The 27,479-nt window shown below is 38.4% G+C and overlaps 1 protein-coding gene across 8 annotated transcripts in view; it reads left to right on the top strand.

Moving 5' to 3' along the window:
- Positions 1-27,479, top strand: part of TENM1 (teneurin transmembrane protein 1) — a 579,532-nt gene that overhangs the window by 243,949 nt on the left and 308,104 nt on the right. For 5 of the 8 annotated variants that reach the window (XM_061446111.1, XM_061446108.1, XM_061446110.1 and 2 more), the window contains exons 1-2: positions 16,613-16,947; positions 22,791-22,927. The gene's annotated coding sequence lies outside the window, so the exon portion shown is untranslated. Of the gene's footprint in view, positions 1-12,949; positions 13,088-16,053; positions 16,187-16,612; positions 16,948-22,790; positions 22,928-27,479 lie in introns of those variants that run through there. The other 3 variants (XM_061446104.1, XM_061446106.1, XM_061446107.1) reach the window with 3 other exon arrangements.

Raw genomic sequence — 27,479 nt, 5'->3', positions numbered from 1 at the left:
ATCTTGAACGTTTACATTATAAAATATTTAATTCTTAACAGTGTTCCTTAAGGGTAAACTGGCGATAATTTTTTTAATTTATTCTTTTCTTAGAATAACTGATATCATTTTCTTACTTGACAATCTTTGACTGTGAAGTTTTGAGAGCTTGATCTTTGGACTTCACAATTAATTTCTGCACTGAACAGGCACCTTTTCACTTTTTTCTTTACTGTAGGGGGTGTAATCTGAAGTCATTGTGCCAAGATACAAAATGCCAGAGTGTTGTTTAAGGAGCCATTTTCTTCCTTTCTCAGATGCACAAATTAAAGCTCTGCATAAAGTATTATAGTACCAAAGAATTTGTACCAATCCCTTATGTGAAGGTCTGGAATTTGGTGAAAGTTTAAAGATTAGTATTTCTAAAGAAAAAATGAAATGGACAGTACTTTGGGACAGAATAATAAGAAATAAAATTCTTATTTAGGGTCTCTGTTGTGCATATTGTCACCTTTAAACTTGAGAACACTGTTGTTCTCTGTATAAGAAAACAATAATCTTAATTTTTCCTTCTAATTCTTTTTTCTTACTGTGATATAAAGTGTAGTAACTATCACATTTTTAAGGGTCCTACTTAGAAGGCTGGTGAAAGCTGGACGCTCGCTGAAAAGTGTAACTACTCTTCCATTACAAACCTTTAAGACAGACAGCTATTCTTACCTGAATAGATATCCTGCTATCCCTTTACGGATCCTATTTTAAAAAATACCTAAAAACTGTGGTTTCTTTTAATTGTGTTTTATTTTTAGTTTATTCCAGTATTCACCATGAATGGCCTTATTTTCTGTTACCTGTCTTTACAATATCCTCACTTTGTAAGATACAGTCCTCCTATTTTCATATTTAATTTCTTGGAATTTTCACCTCTCATTTCATGTGTGTGGTAGTTTATAAGTAAAAGCGGCTAAAGAAAATTTACTTTACCTTTTGTATTATTCTGCTCATTTTTTCTGCAACTTTTTGTACCATTCCTTCATTAAAAATGCATAGGTATGATTTTAAATGTGCCTTTCATGTTACTGATCTGAAGTACAAATCATGTTTGCATTGCAAAATCATATAGTTATCATGCAAATACATTATTCTTTTATTTAACCATACATTTTTTCCTCCTTTTCCCAACTTCAGCAATTAGTTTTTTTTCTGTATAAAGCTGTTATCAATGACTCCCTTAAGCTTGCTCGTGCAGCTTGGGAAAAGAATATACTTTCTGCCAGGGACTGGAGAAAGATAACTCTAATCTTTTACCTTTACCCAACACACTAGATTTTGAACTGGTGTAATTTCCAATTTAAACGGGGAATTTTATCATGTTTGTGGAACACTGCTTCCTTTATTATTCTTTCAGTACAGAAAATAATTCTTTATAGATGAAGCATATGTGTGTATAATACATTTTAAATTGCAACTTACAAAAGACAGAACGAGTTGAGATGCTGCAGATTTAAGGCCACAGTATTAACATCACCTCAATGGAAAAACAGTTTGACTCTTCCATTGTGTCCTAAAACATATTTTGACCTTATCTTTGAAATGTCAGACTTTGAAGCTGAACAATCTGGTTAGTGATTTCTATTAAGTATCTGGAAATGGTAATGCAAAAGATTCTGAAAGACAGAAGAGAGGAAGGAAGGTTTACTAAAACCAGGGTTGCTGGAATCCATAGAACATCTGGTTCAAATTATTGTCCAGCATAAACAATTAGAGACCAGGGATTTAGAGATTTACCTGTCTCCTGGCCTTTAATTACTCACCTGCAAACTAGGCTCATCAGTGCTTAATGATGTATTGTTATCTAATTCATAGGCTCTAGATTGGGGAAATGCGAGGATATTGTTTTCTCTCCTTCAATCAAGTTATTCAATTGACTTTACAGAATTTGTATGATTACAATTCATGAAAGAGGAATAATTTACACTTTACTAATATATTCAGTGATGGTTTACAATGGCATTAAATAAAATGTGGCTTCCTTTAAGTGAATTATCAAAAAGAACCAAATCAAAAGGCAAAAGTAATGGAGAAAAGTACATAAAATTATACCTCATGGAAAGAGAAAGCTCTTGATGAAAAGAAAATACATTTTTGATTCATGACAACTAGCTGAATAGGAAAACACACTAGAATAAGATGAATCAGAATACCCTAGGCAAAATAGCAAAACGTCCATCTGAGAGCATGTACTCCTTGAAGAAGAAAACTCTACTGAAATCAAGAAGCAAGATAAAGAGCTGTAAGAATCAAAGCATGTATTAAGTGTGTTAAAATCAACTTACAGAACAGAGTTCCTAACTCACAAACAAGTGCATTTGTCATTTATCAAAGTGCTCAACAAATACAGCAATTTTTTTTTGTGGAAACTTTAATGCCCAAAATGATACATGTACGGCAGAAAGATAAATATGTGCCCATTCCCCAGCAGAATTTCACTTGACTTCCAAAGATAACAACTTGACTGGAAAACTGATTGGATGCAGAACTAAACTTTTTTTTTTTCTCTAGAATTAGCACACAGTAAAATACTGTCAAACCGCAGAGACACCTAGGGTTGTAATCATATAATCTAATTTCAGTTGTTCTTCTGAACATCTGAATAATCTAATTTCAATTAGATTCAATTAATAATTCAGCCTGGAGAAGAGAAAGCTGCTTGGAGACCTCACAGCAGCCCTCTAGTATCTGAAGGGGGCCTATAGGGATGCTGGGGAGGGACTCTTCATTAGGAACTGTAGTGATAGGACAGGGGTAATGGGTTCAAACTTAAACAGGGAAAGTTTAGATTGAATATAAGGAAGAAATTCTTTACTGTAAGGGTGGTGAGGCACTGGAATGGGTTGCCCAAGGAAGCTGTGAATGCTCCATCGCTGGCAATGTTCAAGGAGAGGTTGGACAGAGTGACATGGTGTAAGGTGTGAAGTGTCCCTGCCCATGGCAGGGGGGTTCGAACTAGATGATCTTAACATCCTTTCCAACCCTGACTATTCTATGATTCTGTGATTCTAATTTCAGTAGTTCTTCTACTTCCACTGCAGTCATGTGAAAACATGAAGCATGCAAGCTGTTCAGGACCTTAAAGTATACACATTAAGTTATTAATAAATTACAAAAAAATATGCTTTTCACCACTATGCCATTTATAATATAATTGCTTCCTAGCTCACCCTCTGTTGCTAATTCTAAATGAATGTTGTCAAATTACCAAGTGCATATTTTTGTCAGTATAACCTGTTGTTATTATACGCTAATACTGTGTGTTAATGAAGTGTTAAATATCCAGAGCTGCCAACTTCCTGATCCAAGGGAATATGAACTCTGAGAAATAGATGTGATACAGAACTACATCGAAAAAAGTCTACTGATACATGCTTGAATGCATTTTAATATAAATCAAATGTATTCTTCTAATTAAGATATCTAAATAATCTAAAAGGGCAGATACTGGCTTTGGTAATATCTTGGCTTCCATCTCTCTACATCAATTCCTATAAACTGTTAATCCTCTTTCTTTAGGATCCAATCTTCTGAAGTGCTGCATGCTACATAGCAAGAATCTGCAGCCTTTTCTTTGTTCCTTGATAGTAATAGCTTTCAACACTTTGTAAGCTCATGTCTTGAATAATCAAACTTATTGATATCAGTAACCTTATTCAATATTTAAAATTGCAGTTTAGAAATGTACTCATTTTTCATGTGAAGAAAGGAATCTGATGAAAGTCTACAGGGCAGTGATGTGCCTCAGAAATCATTCTACTGAAATGAATTACTTTTTTGACTGAGTAACTTCAGAAGGCATTCACATCAATATGGTTTATAACATGTGGAAAGCAAAATTGACAAGAATTCTTTGGAAAATAGAGGCAGTACTTCCTCACTACTTCATAAACACTGAAATACACATTCTTTTATTTAAAGATGAGTGAAGGGGTTGATATGTTCCTTGCCATCCAGCCTTCTTAAAAGAATCAATCTTACTGAAAACCACAGAGATGCAAAGGTATAAAATGTAAAAAGAAAGGACATTGTTCAGTTTGGATTGTACTGTCACAGAAATGAAGGAGCACATTAGGACAAGCTCTTCTGCATACTACTTTTAGTAGGTGTCCTTTCTAGGAGATTGCTTAACTCAGCCCATTTAACAACCTGTTCCTTGCCTTTGCTTTTGAAAACGCTTTGACAGTTGCCACACACACAAATCCAATAGGCTGGGTCCAAATATGGAAAACAGCAGTGTCATAAAGCTTAATTTCAATAACAAGCTTCAGCAGCTCAGAAAATGCATACTCTTCATTCCTCGTACAATGGAAAGAAGTATCATTTAGCCTCTAACAAGGAAAGAGGTAATGAGTTAAAGATTTAGTGTGTTTATAGGAAGCCTGTGGGAAATTACCAACTGGGGCAAAGTTCATTCTTGTTTGATTATTTTTTGAACTTTTTTACCATCACATTTGAAAGTAAATATCTAAATTTATTGAAAAAAGATCACTGTCAACTGCTTTTAATAAGAAAAGCAAAAGAATCTGCCCAGTGAACGTTACAAACATATCTTCATACAACTAAATATAAAAAAAATGTTGTTTTCAAAATTTGTAAAACTGTTATTACCTTTTTCCCTTTTATTCTTCCACACAATAAGAATGGAGCCTTTTTTCACTGATACAATGTACTTATCTTTAATAGAGACTAATGTTCCTTCTAAAGGTCAGTGTTGTTCTAACAGATGAAGAAATGAGGTCTGGAATATAGTTGCTAAACTGGGAGAAGACCCTAATTTGCAGAGACCTAACTTGGTGTTTGTTTCCTAGATTAGTGATTCCCGTATAGTGACAAATGGGGCTAGACTTGTTTCTGCTTTATTCTCACATCATGAGTCAGGAAGGAAGCAGTAGGTGTGGGACAGGTCAGACTTTATTTCTCCTTTGCCAGATTGATTCCAGCACAACTCACTGCAGTAACTCCTCTGGCTCTTGCAGCTTGCATTCCAAACAGTTCTGGTTCTCCTGCCTTTTATCTCCAGCAAGGACTGAAGGAGTAGGATTCAGGAGGAATGTCAGCAGTGAATCTTGCTCCAAAAAGGCTGAAAGCCTCTTCATTCAGTTGCAGTCACTGAGAGGCTTGAGTAGTTGTCACTTTTACTAGTTTTAAGAATAAATAAAGGCCTGTAATTCTTTGTTCTCCATGACCACTGAGTGTTTTATGGAACAAAAGCTCTCTGTGCATTTGATAGGTTATCTGGCAAAATGACAGCTCTCTCTCATGATGTCTTAAAAAAAAAATTAATCACCTTTTGGGGATGAGTTATATAAAATGATCAAATAATTGAGAATTGTGGCAGTTACAGTAATGCAAGACCTGTGAAAGAAGGAAAAAAAATAATCCATTTAAACCCCTACAATACAATCTTTAGTTGTAAAAAATTGGGCATAAGCTTTAGCTATGTTATTGCAAAGCACAGTTTCAAGGAGTATTATTGCACTTTTCCATTTATCTTTCAACTGGGCCTGTATCTCATTATTTCTACTCATGAGTCATAGCATTTCTACATTTTTCTATTTAGATTGACATATCTCACACCAGAGCTCTTCCCTATGTGTTTCCAGTCTCTTTTAAATAGTATATAGGCTTAAGGTCCCATCACCCCAAATTCTACAATGCGAAGCTATTGGAGCTGCTTTACTCCAGGTACATTCCATCTGTAGACTCCAAGATATGTTGCAATAATTCTACACTACATTACAGCTTCCAGTTTATATATATATATATATACACATATATATATACGTGTGTGTGTGTGTGTGTACTTACTAGTTTCTGAACAGCTAAATAGCACTCATTTATAAACAGGCCTTTTCAGCCAGTCATTAGTTTTTATACTGAATATTACACTGGATTGTTTCAAACTGATTCTCCTCTTCCTAGCCAATATGCAAACATAAAGAAGCCTTAGGTTAAAGGAACAGGAGGGAATCCTGGTATTTTAGTTCTCACTCATGTGAGATGATTTGGTTTCTTATCTATTGCTATATAGTGAAAATTAAAGATTTTGCAGTTAGGATGAATAACACAAACATTAAAATTTACCTCAGCTATAGCAAAATTGTAAGTTTAACATATTGTCCACATCTTCACACATTAGTCAAGTTTACGTACTTAATACATTTTCCCACAGGCTATTGCAGATTTACGTTATATTCTGGTTTCCTGAAATACTTGCTTGTCTACAAAGTACTACTGATAAAAATGATATATCAAACAAATGAGATGCATGTCAGAAACCTATAAATAATTAAGTGCTAGTATACTCATAAATATTACAGAAAAGACCAATAAGTTCCAAGAGTATTTCCCTTATAACTTCTTACTTAAACTACAAGGGCATCCTGCTGTTTTGTAGGCTGAATTATATATATCTGGATTTATAATTAGTCCAGCTATTAACCTTTTCTCCAGTTTCTCTCTTTGGTGATCTACTGTACTATAAATTCCATAAGAGATTACCTTGCAAAAAATATGGTTTTATATAAATGCTCCATGCATATTTTATAATCACTTTTAATTTATTTATTCTGGGTCTGATTCTTTGCAGTCTTGTACTGCTGCAGTCTTACCTGTGCAGGATGGATACAAACTAGACCAAAGCAGAACTTTCTGATCACTTAAAGCAAACAAGCTTTATTTTTTTCTGAATTGATATATATTACATATTTTTACAGGTGAACAAGATTTCTGCATCCAGATCTCTAAATGGATAATTTTTTAAAGAAGTTGAATCAGAACCTTCTACACAGAGCTGATGACAGCCAGTAAATGGGTACACATTAATGCTGTATTAGCATTGTAAAACTGCAGCACTTGACAAAAGCCTGCGAGAACACGACCCAATCTGGACTGTTAAAATGGCTGCATATAATTTGTAATTTGCCATTCATTCAAAAGCCAAAAATAAAGAGATTAAATTATGCAACTCTTCACAGAAACTTCTCTTGAAAAAGCCGAACACAATGCTGTTACGCTGTAACAGGTTAAAACATATTTGCAAACAAGAGTTTAAACTCAAAACATGTGTTTTAAAGATATTTTAATCCATTACTCCGTTGCTTCATATTTTTAACTTTCAGGATGTAGGTTTATGCCAATAGGGATTTCAAGAGTCAAAACTGACAGTACATATTTAACTATCATAACCACCCAGCAATTATGTTTTAGCTTCTGTGTTCTCATCTAACTAGCCTTGCAATCTAGGAACTTCTGTGCATGTTGGGACTTCTGTAGAAGTTAGCATTAATGAAATAGAGTTTTAAATTTCCCTAGGCTCAATCTAGACATTAAGAATGTAAATGTAAATTCGCAGAGTAGAACTAGCAGCCTTGAATACTAACACTTTCATCACATTACTTGTAGTTAAAAACGTACTATGGAATGGGGGAGCCCGTCTTCACCTGGCACCCACAAACTGCATTTATAATTATCAGAATATTTCTGTAATTGTATGTTGTAACACTGTAAGACTCAGACACCTTCTAATTACAGATTAATACTGTGTCTGATAAATAATAGTTGTCCATTTCTGCTTAAAAAAAAAAAAAAATTAAAAAAAAAAGTTATAGAACAAATGTAGCCACAATATTCTTATCTTACTTTTTACAGGCATGACAAATCTTGCAAATTCATAGCTTTTTCCTGGCATTCATATAGGCCCCTGCAGTATTTATTTTAATTGAGGGTGCTTTCTATGACTGTGGGTGTCCATGCTCTTTGCTTTAGTCAACTCTCTCCATCATCACTGCCAATGTGTTCTGATGGTAAGTGAATATAAGATAAATAATATTAACCTTATTCATGTGCTACTATTAGCTTCAAGCTATTGACATGGCTGGTACCGAAGTACCAATTCTAGTTATAAAACCTGAGATGTGTATACTTAAGGAACTTTTAAAACTTTTCACAGTGATTAAACATTCATTATTGTTGTGACCAGTTATGTGTTTTAATTCTTTACGCACTTGGAATGGCTGATCTCTTTCAATCTATGCTGATAGCAATGACCGTAACTAGAAGACAACAGTTCACTGGAAGGGCAATAACGATATAGAATCATAGAATAGTTAGGGTTGGAAAGGATGTTAAGATCATCTTGTTCCAACCCCCCTGCCATGGGCAGGGACACCTCACACTAAACCATGCCACTCAAGGCTTTAGCCAACCTGGCCCTGAATGCTGCCAGGGATGGAGCATTCACATCCTCCCTGGGCAACCCATTCCAGTGCCTCACTACCCTAACAGGAAAGAATTTCTTCCTTATATCCAATCTAAACTTCCCCTGTTTAAGTTTGAACTCGTTACCCCTTGTCCTATCACTACAGTCCCTAATGAAGAGTCCCTCCCCAGCTTCCCTATAGGCCCCCTTCAGATGCTTGAAGGCTGCTATGAGGTCTCCATGCAGCCTTCTCTTCTCCAGGCTGAACAGCCCCAAGGTCAAGTGAAGTGCTGAAAAGAGTTTTGTATTTTTTGCGTATGTTCAGGACTGTTATCTAATTGGAAGAATGAGCTGAATCAATTGAAAGGCATGGTTTGTTATAGTGGTTGTGAAGGTTTTATATGCAAGTATTTTTACCTTGTTTTCTTTTGGCCTATTCCTTTCAAATTTGAGCATTTCCAATTATGGAGATCACATAACCTCTCCAAGGAAACCTGTTGTAGTAATTGATGACCCTATGGTGAAAATATTTGTCCTAATATCTAGCTGCTTCTCAGCGGAACTTGTATAAATAAGTATACACAGATTTTCCTGAACACCTCCATGATAACTATGTGAAACCTCAAATATATTTGAGCTTTTAAGTGCAATGTCTTAAGTTCATGTCTCAAAAAAAAGTATATTAATCAGTTTCACAGTATATTTTTGACCTGAACATTTACTGGGAGTCATGATAGATTTTGATAACCAATATAAAACTGGAAGAAAAATAGGGTCCAATCTTCAAATCTGAAATTCTCTATTTGCTCCAGTGGAAGCAATAGTAAGAGATAAAGATATCTAAGACAATTTTCTACACTGGCTTTCAGAATTTTCTATAAATATTCCAGAAATTTGCCTCTAGATCATGTACCAAGTTTGGGTTGTGTTTTTTCTTGGGAGTTTTTATTGTTGTTGTTTCTGGTTTTTTTTTTAAGACCTCATAGATGATATATTTTTAGCACAGCTTCCTTTTTATGTCTCTTATCAATGTGCTGACAGTTTTGACCTCAGTATTGAAGACAATTGAGTGTCTTCCTCTCAAGTGAATTTTGGGTACAGGTTTTGAACTTGCTAACGAATGGTAGAAAATCAGCACCATGTGACTCTTGATTACGTTTGCTCTAGGGCAATTAGTATACTAACTTAGCCCTTGAATTTTATTACAGTGTCTTATTGAACTGATGCTGAACAAGAAAATTCAAGGCATCACAATTTCCAGTAAGATGTCTCTTAAAAACCATTTGGTTTAAAAGCATTTGACATCATTTAAAAGACATTTTTTGCAAGCTTGCCTCCTAGGAAGCACTTGGGAGCCTAAGTAAAATTTGAATGTTTATGTTTTAAAGCACTTTTAATGCAAGAAATCTGTGTATAATTATCTCTAATTAGTCATCTCTTCCACTGAGATTTATACTAAGCACTTAGTTTTTCTCTTCTCTACAGTAGCTATATCCCTGGCTTCTAGGACTGTCTGACAAGCTTATCTCTAGATGAGATTTCAAATTCATCTCATTCCATTTCACCTGTTGCTTTAGGACATTTCTTAATGAGGCCAGAGTTGCTTTTATGTCTAATTAGGCTGAAGAGATCAAGATACTTAGGTCTTGGTTTTGTATATTTTCCTAAGGGAAAAGTAAATAACGTGAACAACAGAGATCAGCAGAAATACAAGAAAGAAGAAAAGCAGTACGAACACAGGGGAGTATTATGTAATAAATGGGAAAAGGAAAAAGGGAGAAGCAGGTTGGGGATATGATCCATTATACAGTATGCTCACTTTCAAATGTTTCAAAAAATATTGCACTGCACAGTCAAGATTTCTAACACAATAATTATGTAATTATCAGATGAACCTGAAGAGAAATATGGAAGAAGGGGCTTTATGTCTTTATATTTGAAAAAAGATCTTCATTATTATTTCCTTCCCATGCAGTAAAATACACTGTAGGCTAAGCATGAAGTTGATGAAATGGATCCAAAATACTCTATGAAACATGATTTTGTTTCTTATGTTTCTTATCTTTGTTGATGTCTGTGTCAGCTTTCACTACAGTGAGAAGGTTTACTAGTACTTTATTTAGGAAAGAAATGATCCCTGCTATTTGGAAGTTTAATTTCTCTTTAAAAAGTGTTTTACTTTAGTTCCACTCTAACAGGTAAGCTGATAGACTCAAACCTCTTTTAGCATGTATCCATGTTCAGGAATAAACATTTTCATTGACTAATTCTCAACAAGGATTTCTGATAGTCGTCTTTTGTAGCAAAAAGTTTGGGTTTGGTTTGGTTTGGATTTTTTTAAATCTTCTAGTTTAGATGCATCTTTCTGCAGTACCAAAGGACTTCCCCCTAAAGGCAGGAAAGCATTTAAACTTTTCACATCTCCAGCTCTTTTCAGTTATTTGGAAGTGTACTTATTCATATATTTTACGTGTTTATTTCATGTGTTTGCGTTTGTGTTTATTTCTTTCTTAGGAACTAAAAAGGAAAAAAAGAAAAAGATGCTTTTAAGGCTTTTTTTCCTTTTCTTTCTTGACCTAGCATTCATTTTTATTCAGGCCTTGAACGGAAGCTGAGAATACAACTAATCTGTTTGGAGGGTTCTGGGATTCAAATCGAAATAATGAAGAAAATACTTCACTATGTCAATTGGAAATAGATTTTTTTTTTTCAGTTTATCAAAACAAAACCAAGAGTTTAATTTTAAACTAAATATTATATCTTACTGATTATTACTTCTTATAATTAACTTAAGGAAAAGGAAATACCTAGTACAGCAGCTACCATCACCAGGTAAGGCTTACTGGGGAAGTGGAGAATCAGTACTGGTGACAGGAGCATTAGCACCACCTTGTGTTCATGAGATAGGAAAATATGTAACACCCCCCTCCAGCCATTAAAAATGTGACACTTTTCTGGTCTCTCTATTGCATATTGACACGGAAGCCATCTTTGTGCAAAAGGTGCATATTTGGAGCCGTAAGTTTAGAAGAATCTATTAATCCAGATAGATGGGAAATTACCAAGTTTGCAGTTTTGGTCAATGTGCAGCGGTCATAATGTATGAACATCCTAAATGTTGTCAAGTAGTCTAGTAGGCATCTGGGAACAACATAGTTTAAAGGTTAATTTTGAAAGAAGACTTGTGGTTACTTACAGAAGTTCTTTCTGAATGGGAGAGACAAAACTGTAAAAACTATGAAACTCTGAAAATTTAGAAGGTGAGCAAAGGATACAGGCATCATGCAGGGATGGAAAGCCCTGAAGAGAGTCAGTATTGTTTGTATTAATTTTTTCATAACCTGTGAACATGGCACATGGCAGCTTTGCTGTCTTCAGTCTGTTGCATTGTAGAAGCTGTTCTGTAAGCAAACCTATTTCTGGTACATTTGTCACCAAGATGACTATCAAAATACATCAGGTTTCATTTCTTTTTCAAAAGTATCAACCTCTCTCTCGTCACCTTCTTAGTTATGGGGGCACGATTTCTGAAAAATGGTATCTCATCCAAAACTGCAGTTACTCAGCCCTCTCTTAGCTCTACTACATGATTTATGGTTTCTGGTAGAAAGTCTGGGGCAAAACCTGTTCTTGCTGGGAGCTGCTAATTGTAAGGTAGCGCAATTTCACATGCTTTTTTAATACCTATGTATATTTAGCCTAGCTTCACAAAATTCAGCTCTTCTCAGTGACAGGGAAATAGAACAGTTTTCCCTACTTTCTGGACATTTCTTTTGGTCCAGAAAGCAGAAACTTCTAACTGGCATTTCATCCCTCACTTTCTCCTTCCTAACCTCTTACAAATTAGGACTGCCCAAACTAAGGGCAAGACTGCCCCTTTGGGTCCCTTGAGTGGAATGTATCAATTTCCTGTTTAATAGGAACAGATCTAGAAAAATAAATAATGACATAATATATTCATAACTTTAAAAAATTATCCCAATTCTCCTTTACATTTCAGTTTGTGTAATGATCTGTGCCTTGTCAAAGTAAGTACGCATCAGGTACAGCTAGGTTTGTGTTACTGTGTTTTGATCCTGTTTTACATCCACGCCTCAGATGCACCTACATCAGGCTCATGTAAGATATCATTTTAAAACATGGAAATATTCCAAAACTGCTGTGCACAGCTAGGAATGATGGATTGGTCTCCTCAGTTCTTATCAAGTATGAACAACTGGGTTTTGAAAATAATTTAACCTTTTGCAGTACGGTTGGAATCCCATGTTGATGTACACAAGAACTTCCCCAACGGTGTCCTTCTGGAGTCTGACAAGGTCTCAGATGTCCTTGTAACTTTTTCTGCCTGTCACGTAAGGGGCAGGGCAATGTTATTAGTGCTACTCATTACCTTCTGTCACTTTCTGGCAGACAGCTGGGATCTCAATGCCCTTCATATATGGGTTGTTTCCTACCAGTATTAAGAGACTTACTGTAAATATTTCACCTTCTTTTTGAAATAGTTTTCTCTCAGTCTGTTGAGAATACCAAAAAAAAAAAAAAAAAGAAAACCTTTGTATTTCAATGTGTTAGAAAGCATAGTCAGTGATGGGATCTGGCTAATTTCCTGCCTCTGTGTTTTGAAGTATGTTAACTGTACAAAAGAATAATTTCCAAAAACTGCACACCAGCCACCCACTTCAATTTTTTAGGGAAGTGTTTTATCCTATCTTACAGTTGTCCAAGAAGCAGTCTTGTAAAACAGGAAAATTCCCCAAAATTTCAGAGAAGTTTTTGACTACTTCATCTGATTCAAAGAGGCAAAAAGAGAGACTTTCAGCAACATTCTCAAAAGCACAGGCTGACAGAGCTCTGGTAAGTGTGGTGATACCCTGCCCCAGGTGGGTTGAATAGATTCTCTTTTAGCAGTGAGACCAGCAGCTGCGTCTCAGGTCTCAACGGAGATAGTTACAATGCAGGCAGCAATCTCTGTTCCTGCAGTAGGCATGGGAATAATTTAAAACTAATGCTTCAGCATAACTCAGTTACCAGTTAAAGACAATGAATCACTCAGGAGGCTCTTCTGAACTTGAGCTAGGCAAAAGGTGTCAAGCAAGTCCTTAGCATCAGTACTGTGTTGACTCGTATTGCAGCTGTGCGCTAGAGATACTACCCTTTCCTACTTACAGAGGAAATTGTTAGTGCAGGCAGCTGCAGTTCTCTATAAACCTACATTTGTTCTCATTCAAGAGAATTATTCCATTCTCATTCCATTAGCCACCAGTGTTATTTAGCAATATTTCAGCTACCACTTTCTCCTAAGCCAGTTCAGCATACTAGGTTGAGAAATCTGATGGTCAGATTTGTTTTTGCTCAACGCATTTCTGGTACATTTAGGTTTGATGTGTTTAAGGGATGTTGTTGCCACTTAGAAGCATCTTTGTTCTGATTCTTGGAAAAATCTGTATCTGTATCTGTTCCTTCTATTGGAGTGGCTTCTCTAAAAGAAATACTCTCTTTATCCAGTGGGTCTCATCTTGCACTGGAATCTGCTCCCAGTTCTGTTGGAACATGCGTAGAATACACCTTAAGTTTCACACCTTCCCATCTGTCTTCTCATGGACGAATATGCACTACCTGCATGGTACTCCAAGGACACCTTTCTGGTTTCCCAAACCCCAACTCACCAGGAAGCATGCCACAGGTATCTGAAACTATCATATACGACAGACAGTCCACTTGGTGTCTGGCAATAATTTTCCACTATTGAGTTCATCAGGTTCAGCTCATTTATATCGGCACTGGCTGAAGAGACAAAGGTAGAATTCAATGTCCACCTCTACTAGTTATCTTTTTATGTCTTCCCTTGGATACCATACTTTTATGACTACTATATGTTAATAACAATAGGCAACTCCATAGCATTCCAAGCAGAAGCATTAATAATGATGTGTGATCTTTGTCTGCTAATAGCACAGAATATTTCCTTGACTATGGCAGTACCTTAAAACCTGGAATCTAGACCAGTCAGCTACCTTGGTTTATGATTTTGTGACTAACATGGCAGTTTTATCCAGGATATTTTTCTATTTTTGCATTTGAACTACTTCCATGCTCAGCCTGTGGTATCTATTTCTTGTATTGATGAAAAGCAAATGTTAAACTCTGTCCAGACAGAGAAGAAACCAAAACAACCACATCTCCTGGGAAGGAAAATTTATTCTTTACTCTAGGCTCAGAATAGTTCATGACTGATCTATACTGCTGAAGAATGATTCCACCTACCAGGACCAAGTCACAGATATTTGAGATAAACTTTTGAGAGAGGACTGTTCTGATTTTACATAATGTATTTTTAGATTGAGTTTGTGGTGAAATTTGTTTAACAGCTTGAAGATTCATGAGAAACGGGTCTGGTTTGTTACTTCTGGCCTTCCTAAGAAAGTAATGTATAACCAGTAGTTCAAGACTTTGCTTCTGCTGCACAGAATGCATTTAATCCAAGGAAGATAGAACAGACTTCCTAAAGGACTCTATATTTACCTCAGGATCTTTACAGCTGTGCTTTCTTTAGGGAGAGGCAGATTTAGATTTCCGGAGTACTGCTGAAAGGAGATTTCATTCTGAACAACCAGACCAACTTCTTATCTTAGATTTGTGTCTTTAGAAATCCATAGCATAGAAGGAAATACACACCTGAGGTCTAGAAAGGAAGAGACAAAGTCAGTACCCTGTTGTTCATGTAAGCAGCAGTTCTGATGCTAGATTTGTAAACTTTATCACTTTTGTGGTTCTTCATCCTTCATCTTCCCATCTTTTGCTTTTCAAAGAGGATGGCTGTGGAATTACTAAAGCCTCACAACATTTTTCAGAATCGGGTTGCAGCTTACATGAACTGAGGAGACACACCTCCATTGCTTTGCATTTATGCAGATACCAATACACAAGCTTTGGAAAGGGAGTTGTGTTTTGGGCCAGTGCCTTCATTACCTTTGCAGTGCTGTTCACTGAGAATTTTCATTTTCTCCTTTGCTCCCTGCAGGCTGACCACACTGGCAGGAAAGAAAACCCCTATGCATGTGTTTACCTGAAGAACCAAGGAAAAATGACTCCATAAGTATTTTTTCACAGGCACCTGAGTTTTATTTTTGATAGAGCATGCTCAGGGCGGGGTCAGCTCAAAGGGCAAATATTAAAAATGACAGAAAAGTCCTGTATTGGCAGCAGTGTATTAGAACTACAGATGGCCTTACCTATTAATGCACCGCAAGCTATTAAATAGGCAAATATATATCTATTATTTACTTAGGAGCCAGTTCATAAGCTGTTTTTGATTCTCAAGATGTTTTTTCCCAAATACATATGTAAGCAGCAGAAACTGTCCAAATGAAGTATGTCCTGGGGCATGGTAGAGACTTAAGAGAAACTTAAGGTAGTCTACGCAGAAACTTACAAAGAAGTTTAAAGGAACTGTCAGTTACATATTTTTTTCCAGTGTGCTCCTGTTGATGAATGGACAGAGTAAGGAATGTAAACAACCCCAGTGACTTCAAGGACTGCATAGATTTGTGTGTGCGGTATGCACATAAACTGTAACTGGGATGGACTAATGAGCTGGGTCCAGCCTTAGAGGCACAGCACTGCCAGTCCCTGGGATTCTTCATCACAATCAAATCTTTACTAATAACTGCAGATGCAGATTTAGCTGTTATGAAAAAGCAGGCTGTAATCACCTGTACGCCTTTGCATGTCCTCTTGAGGATACACAGTGTATAGACGATGGAATTAGAGCGATGATCACCAGAAGATAAAGTTCCCCTGCACCAACCCCGGGACTGCTAATGGAGGTGGCCACGGGAGATCCCCACGTTAATAAGCTCAGCTCGTGAAAGGAAAGCGCTTGAAGCACCAGGTATAAATTAACAGCACGCTCCCAAGCCTTGATTCCGCTACCAGCCTCACTTCCTCGGCAAGGTAAATTATTTAGAGAGAGGTGTTCTGCGTTATTTCCAAACGCAGCGGACCGCCGTTGGGTTTATCCTCCCTTTCCCATGCGTGTCAGGAGCCGCTGCCCGTCGCAGATGGGCAGACCCCGCGGGTCAGGGGCAGCTCCCCTCCCTCAAGCGGCCGCAGCCGCCTCCCCTCACTGCCCCGGCTACTTCCCGGCCCTGCCGAAACCTCCCCACCTCGGCACCCGCTCGCCTTGACGGTCGGCGCGAGGCGACTTGAGGCGCGGCGCTCGGTAACGCGCCTGCGCAGCTCTCCCGGGCATGCTCATTAACGGCGAAGGAGCCGAAAAAGGGAAAAAAAAAAAAAGAAAAAGAGAGGAGGTTAAAAAAAAAAAAAAAAAAAAAAAAAAAAAAAAAGCACCACCAAACCCTGAGCGCGAGCGGCGCCGCTGACAGAAACCCGCCGGAGAGCCGCGGCAGCGGTGGGGCTGCGCCGAGCACGGCCCCGTTCCTCTCACGCCTTGGCTTCTCGCAGCCTGACGCGCCACCGCCGTTAGCTGCGGGTCGAGCCGCAGCAGCAGAGCCGGCGCCGTCCCCTCAACGGGGCGGAGGGGCCGGGGCGGGCTGCAGGGGAGCCGCGAGGCGCCGGCAATGTGGATTTATATTCGCCCGCGCCGTAGCCGCCGGGGAGCGGGGCGCGGGCACCGCACCTAGAGGCGATGGGAGTAAGCCGTCGGCGGGGCTGAGCCGGGGCGCTGCTGAAAGTTCAGCCGGTGGCCGCGCTCGGTAAGTTTGCTGGGGTAGGCGGGAGCGGCGCCGCGGGCGCCCGAACTTCGCTTCTCACGGGCGGTGGCCGCGCCGGGGTGGCGCGGGGTGTGTCCAGCCCCGCCGGGGTGCCCTGCCCCGGGGGAGCGGGAGCTGCCGGGCGCTCTCAGGGGGTGTTTTGTGGGTGCTGCCTGGTGTGTACGTGCCGCTGCATGTGTGCGGGAGGCGGCGGAGCGGGGCGCGCGGCTCCGCGGCGGATGCGGACTCTTCGCGGGCTCAGGCACTGGCTGCCCTCGCACCCGCAGCGGGGCTCCTTCGCCCGCGGTTGCAGCGCGCTCGGCGCGGTCCAGCGAGCGGGCAGGGATGGGCTGTCGCGGCGCGGGGCTCTGCCCGTCCGGCCGGGATGGTGGTGCCCGGCCCCCGCGGAGGCGAAGCTGGGCGGCGGCCCCTGACTCGTGTGCGCGGATCTCCGCGGGGAAAGGCGGGGCGCGCTGCCGGGAGCCGCCGCCCGCTTCCCCTTCACCCCCGTCCCCGCGGGGTGCCCCGGAGCGGCGCTCGGCTCCGGCTCCTTCCCCGCGGAACGCCGCATCCTCGGTGCGCGCAGCGCTAAGGTGGCTCTGCCGGGGCAGCGGCACCGCGCTCACTCGCGCCGGTGCGTGGGGCTGCCTTGCTCCTGACGGATTCTCAGGTGTAGTCTGTGAAACGTGCGTCTAGCGTATTCCGCGTGTGCTGGCTGCGGGATCCGGCACTCTCCAGTTTTAGGCGAGGCGAACTGCCGCTTTCGACTGGTTTGATTCTTTTTTTTTCCCCGAAATACGGTACAGCTGTAGCTCGAGACTGACGCTGCAGGCTTGGCTGGTGAGTGCTTAGGCTGGCGACTGATACGATTGGGGTACGTAGAGAGGTCCCTGTTTCTCGGGTGTTAACTGTACAGTCTTGCCGTGTTAAACGCCAACACGTTTACCTTAGCAGGTATAGGGTTTGCTTGTTCTAATCCTCAAATCAAAGGCAAGAACTTCTCAATTCCCCCCCCCCCCCCCAATTCTATAGCTTAAACATATGTTGTCTTTTCCAACTGTATAACTATCTTAGTAATAGCCGTTCATTGATTGTGCTCATAATATCCAGAGGTTGTAGATACCCATCTTGATTGCACTGATGCTTCTCTGATAATTAACGAGTCAGATACACTGTACTGTGGAAATAAACACCAGCTGTCCGTGTGGTGGGGCAAGCATCTCAAACATCTACTACATCTCCAAATGTTTTTGCAGTAACAAAACCCCACCACTTCTAGTGCCTGTCTTTTCACTGTTAATTGTGAAGCTTAGCGTAGAGCAGTTTGATGTATGGCTGTTGTAGAGAATACTTTGTGAATCACAAATAGGAAGATACAGTGTAGTAGGGAAAGAGCTGTCCATCTGAAGCTGAGGCTCAGCCCAATAGTTTTCCTTCTTTCCTGTCCACAGTTTCTTTTCAAAGCTTATTTTATGCATCTCATGTAATACGATGTGCTCATTTCAAAATACTTCTCAGATGCAATACAGGCTTGTTAATAAACTAATTGCTCTTTTCCCTATAGATAGCATATATCGATAATACAAAATCATCAGAAGTTAATGTATTTTTAATGCATCTGTGTGTTCTGAGGGTTTTGGCTTGTTTCAGAAACTCAAATCTTTTAACAGCTTGGGGATTTAGGAACCTTTGTGGGTGTTGCCTTTCTTTTGTTATATCACAGTTTTGTTTCAAGGAATGATTAGAAGTTTTCTGAATAGCACATTCCCAGTAGTTTTTGTTCTGCGACTCTGATCTTTAAAAAAAATGCAAGAAAACTGCATTACAGATACTTAAATAAAATATTTTCTTTGAAAGTGAAAGGTTACTTCAATTTGCCAAATTTTAAAAATTTAAATGTCACAAAAAAAAAGAAGAAAATTCTTATTAAAAGCAACTCTTAAGAATGTGGGAATGCAAATTACTACTCAACATCTCAAGCAGTCAGACGTAGAAGTGAATGAACATGTTGTATTGATGGCTTATGTATAAAAAAGCCATTGAAGTATATTCAGAGTTTGATAAAAGCAGTGTTATGAGAAAAAAGATATAGCAAAGAAAATCTATTATTACTCATTTGGTGTGGCATTGTAATTTAAAATGGTAGGCTTTATAACTGAAGAAACAGCATGGTTGGTTATACATGTGCCTGTAGTCACATATGGAGATAGGCAACATTTTTGCTCTGCAGTGGTGGTTTAGGAATAGGTAAGCGTGTACTTTCTTCTTTTCCTTGAGGTAGGAGATGCTGAGGATTGGCAGTGATGCTAACTGGAGCAGGCAGGACATTACCTCCATGTGATTCATGAGGTCTAAATGGTATTAATTTAATTTTTAAATGATCTTACTTGAAAAATGTAAGAAGAATAGTGCTGCTTAATTTGTCATTAACTTAGGGCTCTGGAAAGCATGAAAAGCCATCCTCTCCATTTGGTTAGAAATATTTGTTGTTCCCATTTTACAGAGTGGGAGAATGGTGTGTCCTTTCTCTGCTTCAGTCACTGTAGTGGGACTAGTTTCAAATGTTTTAGAGACCAGATGTTAAATTGGTGATGGTGCTATGTCTACCGTTCAGAAGGTTCTGATTTCTTGCTCACCTAGTTTTGTCTATTGATCAGGTGTCAGTACCACTGAGTCAATGTTCAACACCTGGCAACTATAAAAAACGTCAAGTCAACAAGATTTCAATGGCACTGGCTGCATCTTGCTAACACCTGACATTCTACCCAGGTGTCACTGTGTAGTCAGTCCTTTGACAATATTTTTGGGACTAAATAAAGCTGAAAATATGCAGTGTCTTGGTGTTATCTCTCTTAAACAGAGTCTCAGGGGTCTTATAAGCGGGATATGTTATGACTCTTCTTGATGACTTACAGAAATGCATACATTAAAAACATGAATGTAAGCAGGTTTTTCTAATGAAAACCTCTTTTTGAAAACTTCTTTCAATAAAATACTGAGGATCACCAAAAAATTCAAAAAAAACCCATACTAAATATCCAGTGGACTAACCTATACTGAGCAAACAAGTCAGTTTCTTTCCTCCTGTATTTGCTGTTCTAACAGAGTATTTCTGAAAACTGATCGAAAGATACTTAAGCTACTTCATTTTATTTAACACAGTTTCTCTACTACAAATCTGAACTTCACTATATTGCGTATATTATTGAAAATAAGAAACTATTTTCTTCGGTTTTACTCTGTTACACTGAACTATTTTATTTGTATTTCTCTATTTAAAAGAGCAAAATCATAGGTATTTTATATTCATCACTTTGGCTGAAGCTGTAGTGTGAGACTGTTGTATTGTTTTCTACTGTCTAGTACAGAATTCTTATTTCAGCATTTTAGAAAACAAGCAGTGTAAGATTGGAGGGAAAAGATAACTTCCAGTTAAATGTGTTGTCTATCAGTATACTGAAATAGAAATGACAGTGTTGAATTGGGCTTAGCACTGGCTTGTTGCTTTGGAAGGCTTCCCTCTGCAGTGCTTATTTTCTGTAGCATTAATGAGCAATTACTGCACTCTTGGAGTTCACAACCCCTTTTAAGTAGACAGTACTGCTTGTTCCAAATTATAGGTGTATTTTTTTGGTTTGCTTGTAGGTTGTTGGCATTTTTGGTGTTTTGGTTTGTTTGCTTTCCTGAATGCAGAGATGTTTGATGTTTGCTGAGGCTTTTGAGAAATGTATGAACTCCTCCCCAAGGGGTTTTAAGTATAAAGTTCTGCTTTGATACAGTATATGTCTTACCTGTACATCTCTTTCTGTCTATATGGACTTCAGTCTTCAATAACTGACAACATTTTGATGTATTTCAAAGAATTCACGTTTCCATTATTGAAGGGTTGGGGGTTAGATCTGAAAAAGGGTTGTAAGCAAATAGTCCCTTCTGTAACTCTGTTTCAGGACTGTAGGTAGATTTGGAATGCTATTTTGGATGACATTTTCACGCAGCTGCTCTTGCATCATTTTCTACTCTAAGGAGTAATGGCTTTATGCATAATTTTGTTCATATGAATGTTCATGGACTGTGACATGATGTTGGGGTTACAGAGGAGTGTGTTGTGTAGCGATGCAACTTTTAAAGGAACATCTGCTAAAAGGGAGTTCTCTTGGGACTGAAGTGGTCATTAATGAAGTACTGGCTGCAGTGTGTGCATGCAGTGTATTTGCCTCATCTACCAAAGAGGTTTGTGTTGGGTCATATTAACTGCAGAGACTTGGTGAGCATAGATGGCATATATGAATGTGACTGCATTGACTTTGAGAGTGCCACCTCAGCAAGTTTGCCTGGTGATATAAAGCTGGGAGGAGTGGCTGATACCCCAGAGTGCTCTGCTTTCATTCAGAAGGATCTAGATAGGCTGAAGAGAGGGGCAGAGGGGAACCTTTTGAAATTCAGCAAAGGCAAGTGCAGGTTGCTGCACCTGGGGAGGAATAACCCTGTGTGCCATGCATGCTGGGGGCTGACAGGCTGAAAAGCAGCTCTGTAGACAGAGACTTGGATGTCCTGGTTGGACACAAAGTTGTCCATGAGCCAGCAATGTGCCCTTGTGGCCAGGAAGGCTGGTGGTGGTCTCAGCTGCATGAGGAAGAACATTGCCAGCAGGTTATCCTCCCTCTTTACTCAGCCCTGTTGAGGCTTCACCTGGTGTACTGTGTCCAGTACAAGAGAAACATGGAGCTCCTGGAGCAAGTCTAGCAAGGAGCTACTAGAATGGTCTGAAGCACCTCTCCTGTGAGGAGAGGCTGAGGGAGCTGGTCCTGTTCAGCCTAGAGAAGAGAAAGCTCAGGGGTAAGGATTGGTGGACTGGTGGGCTTGACAGAGAATCCAAATCTGGGCGATAGTTGACTGGCCTCCATTTTGTTTCCTCTTTACAAGGGCTCTGACCCTATGGAAACTGTTTCCAAAAAGTGGTAAGAGCCAACAGTGCAGTGGGGAATATGATGGGGTTTTCACATACTGGTTGGAGGAGTGAGACCTTCTAGCTCCATTTCTGTGGAATAGAAAGATTCATGGAGGTTTTCTGGCTTATCTGAAAAAAACACATATCTTTTTTTAAAAGCAAGTGGGTAAACTACTTCTCTCATAACACTTGTTTTTGTTCCAGAAAACACTTTTCTTTTTCAGCTATTCTTATGTGTGATACAGTTTTTCTGGTTTAGCTGTGCAGCCCATTTTGTTTCTGAATTCATTTCTTACTCAAGGCATTAGCCAACTACCGGACAGGGAACGTGTCACTGGGAAGGAAATGAATGCAGAAGCAGCATTGCTCATTATGTGCTTTCTGACGGTCTTCAGTATAAGCCTTCCTGCTTGCTCCTATAAGCCGTCCTCAGAAGGAATATTTATTATTCCTCATATACCAGTTTCTTCTTTCAAATTCTGTCATCCACATGTGTACCACAGACCCCTTTTCACCTTTGAAGACCATACCACTTTCCCAGATGGTGCATCTGGTGCCCCTTCTTCACCAAATTATTTCATGCTCCAAACTACTGCTGTGTTTTTCTGACTTTGTTCTCTACACCATTCACCAGTTTTTCCTGCTTCCTCTTACTCCTACTTTTCCACAGCTCTTAGCCCTTTCTGTTCACAGTATTTGAGAACCATGCTTGAAGGTCTCATTCTTCTAGCCACCTGATGTCTTTTCTAAACCATAGCAACTAAATATCCCTCACCTTCTATACATCCAGGTTGTAGATGCATCTATGAGCTGACTTTCAATTCTTTTCCTCAGTTTCTTTCCCAGCTCTTTTCTCAGAGTTCCTGTTTCATCCAGAATTTTGTCTGCTTTTCTGCAGGGCTCTGTCTCATCGTGTCGAGCCCTTCTGTTTCATGAAGTCCAGCGAATTGAAATCTACACAGTTCTGCTTTCAGCTGCTTTTTCACAACTTTGATCTTGCCCATCACCAGCCTCCCCTTATAGTCTCTCCCAGAGGTAAGCCTTTCTCCACCATCTCTTTCCTACATGTTTTCATTCAGATCTGAATTTGGGAAGTAAACTGCACCCTTACTAGGGGTGCCACATACCGGGCTCTGGAATGTGGAAGTGCCACATACCAGGTTCTCCAACATGAGGTCAGTGTTGGATTGAGAACTCAATAGGTTTGTGAGCTTTAGTCTTTATTTCCCTTTCCCTCTTTTTTATTAGTACTTTGGCTGCTACACAAATTCTATCCCACCTCTATAAAATGCAAATCATTCTCTTTGATTTACTGCCCATGCAGTGCCCTCAACTACTAAGATAGCATTTAAATGTATATCATAGTAAATTTTTGTTAAGTCTGTGTTACTATCTGGCTTTAAGTGATAAAAATCTGGTTATAGGCATGGTGACTGGTGGTGTTTCTTCTTCTTTCTTCTTCCTGTAATATGGGTGGTCAGTTTATTACAAAAGAGCAGCCCTATAGTCAGAATTTGCACCTAGATATTTCCTACCTTAGGACATGACGGATTTTACATAATGTTGACTAGCTACTTCTATCAGGAGAGGTGTCCTGTTGTGGTTTCTTTTTGGTATAAAATAGCATTTTGGTGGTTGAAGTTCTTAATATGTGCAGACTGTCTTCAGATATAGCATGTCTGCATAATTTGTTCTCATTGTTGTTGTAAAGATGCCTCTTGCATTTGTCCAGATGATTTGGTGTCTACAAACAGTGATGTTCCTTATCTGTGCAATGCATTTTCATGCATGTTTGGGAGAATGTGAGTGCTGCACTCTGTTACAATGTAATTATATCATTGTACCATTTGGAGTTTATCAGCCCATTAGCTGTACTGTAGATTTCCATAAATTCCATACATTTCAATAAATCAGAGCCGCCATGGACTGAATATGTTTAAAGAATACAAAGAGTAAATCTTAGTAGTAAGCACTTAGTAAGTAAGTAATAATTTGGTTATTAAAACATTGGAGGATGTAGCATGTGATGTTTAGTGTGGGAACTTTAGTATTACCATTGCCTGTTGTTTGAACCTTGCAGTGCTATTTTGAGAACTCATATTTTGGTGATGCTTATTAAATAAAGCATTAATTGAGAGGAAATGGGCCAGCTTCTTACAGGTGTAAGTAGGTGTATTTCCACTGGTGTGACATATGTCACCAAATGTTGTATTTCCACCTGTGTGGAAATGTGCCATGGATTTCATCAGTGAAGTCATGTCAAGTGGTTCAGCAGAGGATTTGATCCTGATTTACTTCCCTAACGAACGGTTTGAGCAGGGAATGAGAAGGAAGGGATAAAGTGTCTTTCATATGAACTTGTGTAAATGTAGATAGATAGCCATCATTTCTGTGCCATGCTGTGCAGTTTTATTGTGTGACTAAAGCAGATTCTTATCTCTGCAGACAAACTGGAGAGAAGAGTTAGTATGAACATAGTCAACTATAATTTAATTGTGCAACCTTTTAATGTCTCATTAACACACTTTATTTAAAGTTACGTTGTCTTTATAAATGTTAGGTTAAATTGGCTGCTTAGATAAAGAGACTTTCAAGTCTATAAAGCATAATAATTTTACTTATGGTCAGCAGCTTTAGCAGTTGCCATAAAATATATTAATCGTTTTAATTTCAACAGACTAAGTTATCAGTTGATAAGTAGTCAATAGTAAGAAGAAATTGCCTTTTAATGTTGCTTATATTCAGTTCATAATATTTTGGTAGTTGATTGCGAGTTACAAAATTGAATTTTGGCATCACAAAGCGTATCTGAGCAGTATTGAACTGCTGTGAGCAATTCATACTAAGCTTTCTAGAGTAGCCGCTCCAGACTATGAGAAATGGTTTTATATGTTGATGTTACCATTCCCAAATGCAAACCTGTAATGTTCATGAGAGATTACCATAAGTTACTGAACTTTTATTTTGAGATTTCATTTAGGTACTATATCAATAAGGTCAGTACTATTAGCAGTTGAGTTATGTTGGTATTTTTGCTTGGCAGTATGTCTCTTTTTTTCTTATGGTAAGCATGAAGGCTTCAGGGTTTTTTTGGTTTATGGTTATTTTAGGGGTTTTATAATAAAATTTTTTGGTAGAAAAGAACTAAGGCTTTGTTTCACTCTTAACTCCAGACAAGAGAAAAAACTGTTCAGTCCATATATTGAAACTAGAAAAAAACGCTCCATTTTCTCTTTGTTTTTAATTGTGTGCTTTGTTACTAGTGTCTTCTCTATAGAATACAAACATGGTCCATCTTTAAAGACATTACAGAGAGAGACAGGTAGGTTTAATATCCTATGTCCAATGCCATCTCTTAATCTTAGAATTGGGAATAGAACCAAAACCAGGAATGATTTGAAGTTTATTTCATAAGCAAATTAAGAAGGAATTGGGACTGAGAAACACTACACTGGGAGATGTAAAATGAGAAATTCTAAAGCATTTTTTATAATTTCTTTTTGCCTTTTTCTGAAGAGGAAACATTGACATGAACAATGAGTGGGACAACCAAATTCTCTCCAAATTTGCAGATTTATATTTTTTTTTAATCAGTGCCAAACAGCATTATTTAGTGATGAAACTATTCAGCTAAAAGATAGCCCAGCTCACTCCCAGCCCTATTTTTATATAGCACACAATACAGGTTTAAAATTAATCTCCTAGGTATCAATATAGGTGTTTTATTCTTAGTACCAAATGTATTTACTTTCTTTATACGTATGTACACAAGCTCTTACCGCATCTAATGTGTGGTAACCCATGTGTGGTAATCTAATGGAACTGTAGCAAGCTGTAGCTTGTAAATCAGCATCACAACAATTATCTTCAGGTGATGTCTCTAAGCTTCTCAGGACCTAATTTAAGGAAACCAATCATACAAGACTTAGGAAGTGGATATATTCTAATCCTAAAAACTTTAAAATTACTTAGCTATTGCTGTGCAATTCTTGATCATTATGGTCATTAAAAAAACAGAAGCAGTGTTTCTCTATGTTGTAGCATTTATTTTTGCTGTGCAGCTGAATTGTTGAGAGTGAGTTTTGTTTCATTTCATTAAGTCTACTTTTTTATTTTGAAATATTGCCTTTGAAATAATGAACAAGTGAAAGCAGTTTATTTTCATGAAACCAAATAGAATTTAGTGTAGTTTTGCTTTCTCTCTAAAGGCCCAGCCTCTATGCCACTGGTTTGAGTTACAGGATTTTCTGCCTTTGAAATTAGTGAGAATAGGATATATAGAACTGTAGTTTAGCAAACATCAGTTAAGCGATTTTATATATAGCAGCCACTGTTCAGTTTAGTTTCTTTACTGTTTAAAGTGGTAGGTGCATGAAGTACTGTAATACTTGGGCAGCTTTTATGCAGGTTAGGAATGTGTGCTTGTTTTGCCACCTTTGTTTGCTTGTCTTTAAAGTTCAGTTATAACCCCAGTGTTGTTATAATATATAGTAGTAGATATTGATGTAAAGAAGTAAAAAGAAGATACTGGTTAAAATATTATCTTGGCACTGTGGCTAAGTCTGTTCTTGAGAATGGTCTGTTGCATTTCATGGTGAGGAGACTATGTTTAAATGAACAGATTTTATCAATCTTTTTTTCAGTCTTCATTCATCTTTGCCTATGGTTAAACTACATAAATATTAATTTGCTAAAAAAAAAAAAAATCTTTATTGGTAGGCTTAAAAATCAGTTCATGTGGATGAAGCTTGTGCCCACCATTCTGCCTAACTTTAGGAAAGCTGTATCTTTTTTATTTGTTGTCGTTTAAGTGGTTTCTGTTTATTTAAAGGTATTTGTTTGAAAGCCCTCACGCATCTTAAAATTGGTGTAATATCATGTAGAAATCTCTCTATAATTTATAGCTGCAGTTATCATTATGCAGCACTGTAATGTCACTAGTATTTATACTTGACAGGAGATGTAATTTAGATGCTTCCCAGCTTTTTTGTATAGCTTGTAGGTGTTACCTGTTCAGTTACTTCGCTATATTAAATGCCATTGGGTTTATCTTAATGTACCTTTAATAAATTTAAAGACCTCATTGAGCAAAAAAAAAAAAAAACATGAATCTTTAATGGAAATTGAAATATTAATATTGGTGATAGAGGGTTAATAGAATGTCAGGAAAAAATACCATCTGGAGGATGAAAATGCTTTATTTGTAAGTTCTAAATTGAAAATGATTTCAAGGTGTTTTAAAAGCTGTAATGAGTCCCAAAATACTGGGGAATATGCATCCTAAAAATGCAGCGTGTAACTCAACTGTTGGTATTACATGTGAACAGAAAATCTAAAGCACTTTCTTGAATAATAATGAAACAAAGCACAGAAATTAATCTCCATAAAATGTCCCCAAGGGAATAAAAGACAGATGACTTTGTGAAAAGCATTCTGGTGTGCAAGGAGAGGAGACATTTCTCATCTTTCTGTTGATGAGTAGTCTTTATTTACTCACATGGAGTAAGTTTTGATATTCCTTTTCCTTATTTTCTTGAGCCAAGGATGTTTGAATATGCCTACCCATTTCCACAGAATGGGACATTAG

The sequence above is a fragment of the Pezoporus flaviventris genome, unplaced genomic scaffold (genome assembly GCF_033815535.1).
Source record: "Pezoporus flaviventris isolate CSIRO_AGI_PZ_B2104156 unplaced genomic scaffold, CSIRO_AGI_Pfla_v1 ptg000005l, whole genome shotgun sequence".
Lineage (NCBI taxonomy): Eukaryota > Metazoa > Chordata > Aves > Psittaciformes > Psittacidae > Pezoporus > Pezoporus flaviventris.
This window is presented reverse-complemented; position numbering and strand designations above follow the sequence as displayed.